The 12,722-nt window shown below is 41.5% G+C and overlaps 1 long non-coding RNA gene across 1 annotated transcript; it reads right to left on the bottom strand.

The window, feature by feature from the left end:
• LOC124117683 lies at positions 1 to 2,443 on the bottom strand. Its single transcript, XR_006858320.2, has 3 exons — positions 2,309 to 2,443; positions 808 to 876; positions 1 to 250 (listed from the first exon to the last, which is right to left on the bottom strand). It is a non-coding gene; the product is annotated as an uncharacterized LOC124117683 (long non-coding RNA).
• Between the last annotated feature and the right edge of the window lie 10,279 nt (positions 2,444 to 12,722).

Raw genomic sequence — 12,722 nt, forward strand, 5'->3', positions numbered from 1 at the left:
TCTATGTTTTGATCATTGTTTATTTCATAAAGAGAACCCACAATATGATAGTGGCAGATGAAGGTTCATGCAGCATTGTTGCCATGGAAACAAACGCACACACAATACGCTCCAGTTGAAAGTTTCACATACACTGTGTTGATTTGGGGTGTGTCGCGTTAGGAGATGGTGCAGTCCCCACTTGCGTCTGCCTTTGGCGGAGGTGGATCTCGGGGAGCAGGTGCATTGTTTGGACGGGGAATGTTCGGGACTACAATAGAAAACATGTTCAACATTTGACCAAGGTACAAACTAGAAATTTGTGAAACATATCCACGAAAAGGAGATTTCCAATTAGAGACTTCACCTTCTCCAGGTAATACAACAAATATACCAACATAAAGGCAACTCTCTTGAGTTAGTGAGTGTGTCACGATTTTATTTCAATCACCACATGTCGGTTTCATGCACAATGGAAGCCCAAAGCCATGCATGTCTTATACTTTTGACGGTTACCGCTTTAGTGAACCAACGAACACGAATATTGTGATGACAAAGCAAGGATAATAGACAAGGCGAATCTAGGACTGAACCAGCTATCAGCGGATCCTGTTACGCCTAAGGGACGCAACTTTGCAAAGCGAAATGCAGTGACTTAAACCACTGGGCGCCGATGTAACTTAATCTATAGTGTTTTACACTACTTTGGATAGTAGATGAAGAATTCGCACGACTTCAGGTTCCTCATGGATAGTAAATATATTTTGTTCAGGTACAAATAGAAAAGCCAGTGTCATGCAGTAACTACTATGATGATAACGTCCTTACAATTTGGTCTTGATCCCTTGCCCCCAGTCGTAAAATCGGGTTTGGGAATTTCAAATCTTGGTCTGCTCCCTGAAAAAATGATCACATTGAAGAGTTGTCAGTGTCGGACGGATTTAGATATGTTGTACATATCCTTGTTCAGATGAATGAGTGACTAGGTTCATGCCACTTGTAGCAATATTCCAGGAATATCACGGCGGGGGGTACCAGAAATGGGCTACACATGTGGGAATCGAGACCGGGTCTTTTGCGCGACGAACGCTCTAACCACTCACCCCACCTCCCCTCCGTATGAAGAGTATTTATGAACATGTGCAGATCTTATCATAAAACATACTTATGACATCATGAACAATGTTAGATATTGATACAATTTTGTTTGTAAATAACCTCTCATTTAATGACATCTTGAAATGAAAGAAAACGGAAATGTCATTTTATTTGTTGATTTTTTAATATTCTGTCCAACACAAAGATACTCTTCTTGGTATATACACTTCACCACCTTATAGGAAATATAGCTATGTAAGACGTCTACATGTAACATGTGCCTTGTTATATAGGTGCAAACTTACAGGTGCCCAGCGAATTGGGTTCATACAAACACTTGTCATTCCTTGGCTATAAACTATTGACTGTGAGGTATGTACGGAAGGCCGTTTCATTTCCATACATATTTCACTTTGTCAGGTCGTCAGTCCCTTACGTCTAAACAATGGTAGATAGAGGTGAAACTACCATTGTAGCAGAAAAGCAATTGCTTTCACCTTTAAAATATCACCTTTTAACTATCTATGCAGTAAATTATTAATTCAAACTCTACACAGTCGAACGTGATATTTATTGTCTAACTTGAAAATCGGAATCTTTCCGCACACGATTGAACATGTAAAAACACAGAAAAGTAATATCGATTCATTTGTTGGATGTTAGAGTCGAAAATGTGTTAGGGGGTTGGACACGTATATATATATTACCAATAAAACATTTTAATAAAGAAATTACTAATATTTGTTACAAATAAAATCTAACATAAACGGTCCAAAAATGAGGAAAATATAGTTGAAGAGAATCTAAAAGAATCTAATTTCTGGAGGAGCATGCCCCAGCCCACCGCGGGCCCTCGTAAAATTGAGTTACGTAAATTAGCCAAGTTTTACCCTTTCAGGTACTGACAGTGAGTGAGTGAGTTGAGTTTAGCGCCGCTTTTAACAGTATTCCCGTTATATCACGGCGTGTCAGCTTAATGTGGGAGGAAAGCCCGAAGTGATGCAGGTCTCAGACGTTTACCACTTCGGTGAAACCCACGAGCACGGGTATGGTGCTGACAAACCTAGAAACATAATCGTGGCGAACCGTGATTCGAACCCACAATCATAGGTTTCTGGTGTGCCCAAGCGAACCGCGGCACCTTAGACGACTGGGCCACCCGTGCCCCCTCAGTTATTGATAAACACACTAATATGTAAACGTATAGAGAGCAACGTTATATTTCACCTACCTTGTCCAAACATCGTGGCTGAGTTAAATGTCCTGCCCCAATGTACCACCCGCTGTTATATATACTGACGGAATGCGGATGTTTGTCGGTTGCTAGGACGCACCTGTTATCTGTCAGGAGATCCTGGGTTTACCAAAGTCTATGTACAGAATGTGACGTGTGGGATTTTTCCTAAAGGTATATTCCGCAGACAGAAGACTATATCTGAATACACGTCATAGAAATCCTAAGTTGTCAACAACGATTATGATTCATATAGAGCGGAGCTTATGGTGTGATTTCCACTGTGAAGTTATATGTATGTACTCCGAGTTGACGGCATGGGGGTACATAGGTTCCCACACCTGTAGATCACATCATATAACTCTCCTGACATGACGGCGGTTTGTAAATAATCGAGTCTGGACCAGCCAATCCCATGGTTGATATCATGATCATATAATACTATATCTGAATACACGTCATACACGTACCCCGAGTTGACGGTTTGGGGTACATAGGTTCCCACACCTGTAGATCACATCATATAACTCTCCTGACATGACGGCGGTTTGTAAATAATCGAGTCTGGACCAGCCAATCCAGTGGTTGATATCATGATCATATAATACTATATCTGAATACACGTCATAATAATCCTGAGTTGTCAACAACGATTATGATTCATATAGCGCGGAGCTTATGGTGTGAGTTCCACTGTGAACTTACATGTATGTACTCCGAGTTGACGGCTCGGGGTACATAGGTTCCCACACCTGTAGATCACATCATATAGCCTTCTTGTTTGTTTGTTTGTGGTTTAACACCGCACATAGCAATATTCCAGCTAACATGACGGCGGTTTGTAAAAATCGAGTGTGGACCAGAGTGAGTGAGTATGGTTTTACGCCGCTTTTAGCAATATTCCAGCAATATCACGGCGGGGGACACCAGAAATGGGCTTCACACATTGTACCCATGTCGGGACTCGAACCCGGGTCCTCGGCGTGACGAGCGAACGCTTTAACCACTAGGCTACCCGACCGCCCCTCTGGACCAGACAATCAAGTGATTGATATCATGAGCATCGATCCACGCAATTGGGATACGGGCACATGCATCAACCAAGTCAGCGAGCCAGACGACCCGATACCGTTAGTCTCCTCTCACGACAAGCACAGTTGCCTTTCACGGCAAGCATGGATGGCTGAAGACCTATTCTACCCCGGATCTTCACGGGTCATATAGCCCTCGTGATCTGTTTACAACTTACAGAGTACAATGACTGGCAACCATGCCACACTGTTTGTACGTACGTAGTGGGTACTGGAAACATACAAGTGTCTGGCAGAGGCCGATCCAGTATTTGAAAAAGTGATATGATCCGTCAACATATGTTGTATTATTAAGGCCGTTCTTTTTATGTATGATTCATAGATTATTTCTCAAAGCTTTGGTCAGTAGATGAAAAAACAATGATTATTCAAAAAAAATATTTCAAGAATATCGGATCGGTAGAACGAGATAACACTGTTTCAAAATGTCTAGTTTCCTTTTGGCAGTTAAGTGAAATGTGACAGTATTTTATAGCCGCGTGCTTGGAGTCCCGCCAAAACTATGAAGTGTTTGAGCAAACCGAATCGGGTCAATGAGCACGAACCACATGGGCGGGATCCAGTTTTAGGGGACCCCTCCCCGGCCCCTTTTTAAGCATAAACATTGAACAATAATCAATGGGAATGATATAGATGGTCGGGTGTACTAATAGTATACAAAAACATACTATACTCGGCAAAAATAGAAACGCAAAAGTAGTAAAATCGTAATTATCTGAGGGAGTGATGACATACTTACAGAATTAATACAAAAAGTGAATTGGTCGTTTCTGCATTGATTGGTATTGATTAGTGTGGAAAGAATGAGGTACTGCAGAAATTTGTTGAAAAGATGGACCACAACCACGTGAGAGCCTGGCACCAAAACACACCAACATGACAAAAACGTGCAACATCATTTTGTTGGGCTATAGAAACGTTGGGTTTTCATTTCCATGCCATCACAATCTTAAAGTAAGTGAACTGCGAAAACATGCCACGAAAGCCTAACGCAACAACGTCATCGGCCGACTGCAAACAGGAAAATCATCTTCAGCTGTAGTCATGTTTTTCCACGTAGCGCCAAGCACTATAACAAGACTCTCACACACATTGGAAAACACGAGAAAACACGCGACCTTCCAGGTCCGATCGACCACGCATCACTACAAGATGTACAAAACAACGTTAGCGCTACGACTGTTGTAAGTTTATGTTGAGTTATCGGAAGGTATTCGCTCTAGACGACCAGTTAGAGGTGTCACTTTGACGACCTACATCGTCGGCTGTGGCGTCAATTTGTTTGTTTGTTTGGTTGGTTGGTTGTTGTTTAACGCCGCACTCCAGCAATATTCCAGCTACATGACGGTGTCAAGGTCACAGAGTATGGCCACAACTGCGATAGAGACAAGTTTGATTTAGTGAACAATCACATTTTATGCTTCGCCGTGCGGATGGTAGACAGGCGATGGTGTTTACAGGCGTCGCAGCTACGCTATGCACGAAACTGTATACATTAAGTGGACAGATTTGGGGAGGTAGTGTGATGAAGTTTGTTTGTTGTTTAACGTCACACTCAGCTATATGACGGCGGTCTGTAAATAATCGAGTCTGGACCAGACAATCCAGTGATTGATATCATCAGCATCGATCCACGCACTTGGGATACAATGACATGTATCAAACCAAGGCAGCGAGCCTGACCACCCGATCCCGTTAGTCGCCTCTTACGACAAGCATAGTCGCCTCTTACGGCAAGTATATGGGTTGCTGAAGACCTATTCTACCCGGATCTTCACGGGTCGGTGTGATAAAGTGGTCAGCCACCTCGTACCCTGGTAGAACAGACTTGAAGCACGTTCTGGGAAATTTAACGGCACAGCGTTACACGGACGACATTCGTCGGCCCCACATTCTTCCCATTATGCAACAAGCGACCTTCATTTTCTAACAAGACAACGCTTGACCTCACACGGCAAGACTGACAACAGCCTTCTTCAGGAATCACAACACCCAGGTCCTGACATGGCTCTCCAGGTCACCAGATTTAAACCCAATCAAACATTTATGGGATGCACTGCATCAAAGACAGAACGTCAGCAACAACCACAGAACCTCCGACGGTTGGAACAAGCACTGCAGGCAGAGTGGGTGAACATTCCCGAGGCCACAATTCGGGATCTGACTGCTTCCATGGGACGACGATGCCGGTCAGTTTTGGACTCTATTGGTGGCCATACAAGATACTGAGAACAGATGACCTTCACCTTGAAATCTACTGTGTACAATATGGAGCCTGGGTCAATGACAATGATGTGTTCAAATTTTGAACAATCGATTACCATCTGATGATTATTTATATGATATATAAAATCACCTTTGTGTTTGTTTGTTTTTTGCAGAGAAAAGGAGTAACTAAGTTCGTGACTTATTTTGAACAAATAACACCCCGCTATTTCTTAAAGTTGTATCCGTGGGCGTGTACCTGTTGATTCTTAGGATGAGTAGATCCTTAAATACTTAATGAACAATGAAATGCCTTTGTAACCCTTAAGCAAAACTGTCATAAACATTTGTTAAACAGAAGCGAAACGATGCGTTGGCGTTTGTCTTTGCGCGTACACAAGAACATTATTGTGTGTTTTTTTAAACCGAAACACAACCTCAGATTGTAACAGGTGGGTCGCTGGGGTAGTTATGGATTCGTTTGACAAATATACACAAATTTGATTGCTTAAATTTGCAAAGAACCAGTGTCGCTAGGTATGCATGAGTTACTGAGTTTTTCCATTTCTCTGGTAGGTTGTGTTATTGATGACGTTTGAGTACATTGCTGTACCCCCCAGTGTGTCGTGTCACATTTCAGCCACGTGAACGTAGTGCAGCACGTGCAGTACAGTCACTCCGACTCACGGTGGACGAGACCGCCTATGGTGAAGTGGCCTTCGCCCGGTTATAACACTTAGACCGACTGTAGTTCCGGCAGCCGGCGAGGTCGCCTGAGAACCAGATGGTTTGGGCATATTCTTTCCAAATGGGTGCTTTTCTAACATAGAAACCCCTGTTGCTGGAAAGTAGTTTTTTTAGTGATTCTATATAAAAAGTTACTAAAATCCGATTGTGCTGTCCATGTCAATGTCAAGGTGATAGGACCGCATAGTTCCAAATCATTTGTAGATGGAACCATTTGGTTATAATTTTTCAAGTGTGGAATGTGAACATTGGGAGGGAATTTTGTGATCTGTCAGCTGACATATTGAAAAAAAGTTCATGCCTTCATTAAAATAAGCTGTCGTAAGTATTGTTGAACATTTATAACATTTATCTATAAATGAGAAGATGGATTATTTCTTTTGCTTTAAAAACATACCAATTTAATTGTATTTGTTTGTTTCTTGTGAAATAAATGTATCTTGTTTTTTAAGTTAATATTATACAGCACTTCAAATTTTAAAATATCACTTACTCAAACTTTGCAAAAGAGGAGATTATGGTTCCTAGGTATGTTGGATAGGAGTACACCCACATCGTCTGATATGAGACATGACACATAGGACTCTGAATACATCTAGCATCATTATCATATGTTTAAGGTCCCCCAGTTAGCCCCTAAGGAATTCAGGAGTGGGATCTTCCATACCCACACCACCTGCTCTGGGAAACCTAGTCTAGCACAGCAAACCCAGATCACCTAATCATTTGTTCCTTTTGGCCATCGATCAGATTTGGATTCGAAAGTCTGAAAACAAATAAAAAAATTGGCAACATGTGAGATGCCATTTCCTCATTCATGGAATGTTATGTATGTCTTCATGCAATCTGTTAGAAAATAGGGGTCACGTTAGCCTATTCGTCTATTAACGTATTGTTACAACTTGGAAATCGACAGATAACAGTATGTAAATCTACCTGACCTGTGAATACCATGGGTCGGTGAATATTTCTGTACCTTGAACAAGTTACACAATAGTGAATAATGTACTCTGATATATGTGTGAACAGATAACTAATAAATTTGTTCATCGACCATTTTAAGAAGTTTTCTTTACCATATTGACCAGTGTGCCGTTGTACAAAGCGCACTAAGCGCTAAGGCGATCGTAACTCCCATACCTTAACGTAGACTTACAACAGTCGTAGTGCTAAGGTTGTTTTGTACAACGGCACCCAGGGCGTTGTTGTACAATTAACCTTAGCGTTTCGACTGTCGTAAGTCTATGTTAAGGTATGGGAGTTACGATCACCTTAGCGCTAAGTGCGCTTTGTACAACGGCACCCAGGGAATACTTCTGACCCCTACTGACCAGTCATTGAACGTAGAATCAGCATATCGCTGTTTTCGATATGTTCTTCCATGTAACTACTCTACCGTACTTTGGGAAATCGACAAAGAGTCAGTTAATCACATTTTCGAACGGGTTCAGTTATAACGAATGGAGGAAACACAGAATGTCGTTTACCCCTTTGGTGAAACCCAGTGTCACGGGTTGGGCGCTGACGTAAATCAGGGTACATCTGGGATTCGACCCCCGGAGCATAAGATTCTGCCAACCTAAGTAATTCAATTCAGGGCATTGCGGCGCCTTCGATGACTGGGACACCGTACTCCAGGCTGCGGGCGATAGCATTTGTCAGAAACAATTTCTGAAACATCTTGGTATTTATATTTTTTGATGTTATCTTAATTACGTCACGTTTCGGTTGTGATTATTGAAAGCGAATTGCATGGATTTGGAACATAATGTTTATTATTGAATGGGTGGGTTTTATGATTTTATAGCTGCTTTTATCAATTTTGCAGCCACATATCGGCGGAGAAAGAAGACATGTATCATACTCTCACACTTATGTCCCTCCCGAATTCACGATATCCTAAGAAAAGTTATGATATGTTATTTCAGCTAGCCACACATAGTAAAATTAATTGGGCTACAAAAGTCAAAACTCTTTTATACAGCCTTGGATTTGGATATGTATGGGAGAACCAATACGTTATTTGCCCCGAATCATTTATTTCCGAATGTGAAGATCGGTTAAAATTTGCTTACGAACAGTATTGGCATTGGTCTTTAGCAACTAGTTCTAAAATGTTCCATTATACACTTTTCAAAAATTTATTTAGTCTAGAGTTGTATTTGTCTGCTATCACTATCAACAAATTTCGTGTTGCACTAGCCCAGTTTCGCTGTAGCTCCCACACTCTCCACGTTGAGACTGGTAGATACGTTAATACTCCACGTAAGCAGAGATTGTGCAATAGTTGCAACCAAAGATATGTCGAGAATGAATATCATTTTTTATTAATTTGTAACGCTTATGATGAACTTCGTCTTCAGTATTTAAAACAGAAGTATTGTGTACATCCTACTCTTGCTACATTCAATATACACTGCAAACACGAAAACGTCGTTTTTTCCGTATATGGTCATTGGACGGAAAAACGACGTTATTTGGACGCTTTCAAACCATCGTTTTTCCGTCCAAATAACGTCGTTATTTGACATCGGAATTTACTGGGAGAGAACGATATCATCAAGCTCCTCCCTTTCTTGATTGGCATTGTCAATCAAGCAACAGCGTCTACCGGTATTCCTACTTCTCAGATTTCATTGGTCAGTTCTCGCGTGTTAGATTACAGGCCCGAGTTTGAGGCTGTACTCGAAGCGCTTAGCGGAAGTACTGAAATCAATCGTTCTGCGCATGCGGATTGCTTAATGCCATGTCCAAATTTTCCGTTCTGTGCATGCGCGATTTCGCGTATTGTTTCCACTATATGTCACCACTATTTGACAGTGATTCATAAACACAGTCTCGTGATGAGTTCGGAATCGTACAATGTCGCTTTAATTTATGGCACGTACTTGATCGGCGCGTATTTCCCATCAACAAATACAATGATAACGGTAATAATTTTAGTCAAAATAATTAGGCAAGCGCAAGGCTCAGGAACGTCTGAGTATAGGAAAAGGATTTATACTTTCGAAAGCTATATACTCGTCAAATACGCAAAAGAATATCAACCGGCTTTTAAAACTTATTTTTGTAGAAGGTGATCTTGATGTTTATTGCCAGATAGTATATGCATATTCATTTTCCCGATATTGCTTATTTTAATGTTTATTAATAGTTTTAAGGGTCGTCCGCCTAATTGACGGGATTCCACTTTCTCATTTGTACATGACACTTAAACAGTGTTCTGTTACTGTAAACAGATTAGTTTCTAATGCTTAGTCTCTAAAACTGTATAGTTTTGAAAGAAACAAGTAACTCCATTTAAATTGAAGAGGAGCCCCAGTTATATGGGAGATTCCGAGATGAACCTACTCTATGGATATCTAAGCTGCCACCCAAACCGACCCAAACGGGACCCGATAGCTTATTGTATGCTATATATAGTCACATGGAAGTGCATTAGAATTATACATTGTATTCCGGACGATTGTGTTCTTTCATCTACTTTTAAATGTTGCCTATACACTAATCTGGACGTAGTACTCATTGTTCTATTTATGTCATCCTATTATATATATATATATATATCAGATATACTTTAACGCATGTTACCATTCTAAAGACATACTCTCATATAACCTTATATTGTTCATAGTATCAAAGTTTATTCAACAACATCAAGAACAGCAATTTAAACTACTGAAACACCCAAACACAAGGCTGTTATCAAGCGCTGGTGCAGACGTGATGCATCGTAAAAACATGTATCGTGATGTTTTCAGAAATACAATTTCTTGCAACATTTATACTACGAGATAGTAAGGCTAGCTCTTACTCACCGGTGGAACGTAGACAATATCGCTAATACAGATATCACGTATTTGAATGTTAATACTAAGACAACACTCATTATTTTTGCAGTGACGATATAACAGTTATACACGTTTATTGGTGACTTTCATCAGTTTTGCTATTAATTTTAATAACTTTGTTTTCACATATACAAGTAGCAATACCCGACTAGCCTGTCATACATACTTATGGGGCAGTTTTCAATCTTGTACTGACTTACTCTGGTGTTCCTGAGGGGAGGTTATTGGCTTGGGTGTTATACCCCGTTTTTCTGGTAATCCTATTATTACTTCATTTTTATCTAATGACACCCTGTTCTCTGGATCACGGCTCCGTGACTATCCATAACAATTAAGATGAACATTCAGATCAAGTACATGAATGAGTTTGTTTTGACGCCACAGTCAATCAAAGACCAATGCTGTGCGGTTTGATTACACACTTCTACCAGGTCGAACATAATGGATCTTTTTCTACCTAAAGAGAATCATAGTTCATATGCTAATCCATCTATTGCCTACGAAAACCGTACCGCTCAAGATGACCTTACTTGTTGTTAAATCCATTCAAATGCGCTGAAATGTGCGTGTCAAGGACAGCTGATGTCCGATGCTGAAGAACCGTGTTCACAGCTGACCGACTTGGTATTTTTCTGCACTGACAGAAACTGGATGTACTGACACACCGCTGTTATTGATATTTAACTAACCCCTGATCAATAGATGCCCTTCGTTAATCTCTGTGTGGAGTACCGTATATACCTGTGATAACGATACCGGTGGCGATGTTGATGCTGATGGTGGTGGTGATGATAATGATGGTGACGGCGATGATGATGGTGATGATGATGATGATGATGGTGATGGTGATGGTGATGATATGCTGATATCCTTGCATTTTACAGTGGTGATAAGTATTATCTGTGATTGCAAACTTTAACATTAGAAAAATGAAAACACATTAGGTTGATCATATGATCAAGGCCGCTGGCGTTGCCTAGTGGTAAAAGCGTTCGCTCCTCGTACCGAAAGTCCAGGTTCGATTCTCTGCATATCATAGGCACAATGTGGGAATCCCCCGCCGTGATGTTGCTGTAATATTGCTAAGGCGGCGTAAAATCCGACTCACTTAAACTCTCATAAATCACTGTGCCATTGCTAACCAAGGTTCTGCAGATGGCACCGGAGTATGTCAAGATTCAACTCTCGGTTGGTCTTCTTCCATTATATCTCACTAGGTGGCGCTACTGGCTTCGTTATGTCGTTCATTCATCCACAGGGCTGTGTACATGAATGGCGGCATTTTCTTAAAGCGGTTGTCAAGTAGGAGTTTATGTCATGGGAAGTTCACCTCAACTGATTCAAGCAGTCCTGCTTTTATCTGATCCATTGACCTAAGTTTGTGGCTCTGTGACAACACGTACAAAAGAAAGTCTTTGTACAGGAGATGCAATGGGCTATTCATGGCATATCACAGGCTTTTACGGATTGTGAACCGGCCTCGCGATATCTAATCCGCTGTCCTCGCATAGATATTAACATATCTTCGAGATCTGTCTGAATGAATGGCGTGACAACATTCAAGAAGTACGTTAACGGTTGTGTGAAATATAAGAATGATTCCACCATAAAAGCCAAATCTTAAAGTTGTTTGATTCTTCGGTAGCATTTTAAATAAATGTTGGGGAGTAGTGCACTTTACCGGGCGTACTTTTTCAGAACCAATTAGCGCTGTGGGGGCACGAACGCGCTTCCCCGGCTCACCGGCTCTGCTAATTAATGCGTTAATTAGCCGACGCTCTACCACTGGGCCACAGGCGCTATCACATGTAATCAGTGCTCGTTTAACAGGTCATTAGAATCCCCATTGACATGCATGCGTAATTCAGTAAACAATGAATTGCGCATGCGGGTGACGTCACTGCCCGCTCTCCCATTCATCTTTTCTTGAAACCACACCCGCAATTGTTTATGACAACATGACCGACCAATGGGATTAACTGGATTAACGCTTGAAAAGGTAAGAATTTATGGCTAACCCTTGCCCAAAGCCAGCTGACCCTAATGACCGAAAAGGGGTTTTGGATCGTAAAGACGTGTAAGTTTCCCTAAGACCGAAAACGGGTGTTGGATCGTAAAGACGTGTAAGTTTCCCTAAGACCGAAAAACGGGTGTTTGATCGTAAAGATGTGTAAGTTTCCCTAAGACCGAAAACGTGTGTTGGATCGTGAAGCGAGAGTCACCAGAGCGTGAGGCACGGTAACGGTATAACGAGACAGCGGTGGCACTATAGCGCGGTAATTGAGCGGATGGTAGAGCTCGGGCTGCGCCCGGTATACTGCATTGTTGCCAAATGTTGTTCACGAAAGGTTCCTGAATACATTAATCGAGATTACGCTATCCGCATGGATGACCTATTCCTGCATAGATATATCTAGATCGGTGACGCTAAGCCGGTGACCCGTACCCAGATCCGGACATACCAGTGAAACAGGCACTCACTCACTCACTCACTCACTCACTCACTCACTCACTCAC

Source organism: Haliotis rufescens, unplaced genomic scaffold, assembly GCF_023055435.1.
Source record: "Haliotis rufescens isolate VD_foot unplaced genomic scaffold, xgHalRufe1.0.p SCAF_16, whole genome shotgun sequence".
Taxonomy (NCBI): domain Eukaryota; kingdom Metazoa; phylum Mollusca; class Gastropoda; order Lepetellida; family Haliotidae; genus Haliotis; species Haliotis rufescens.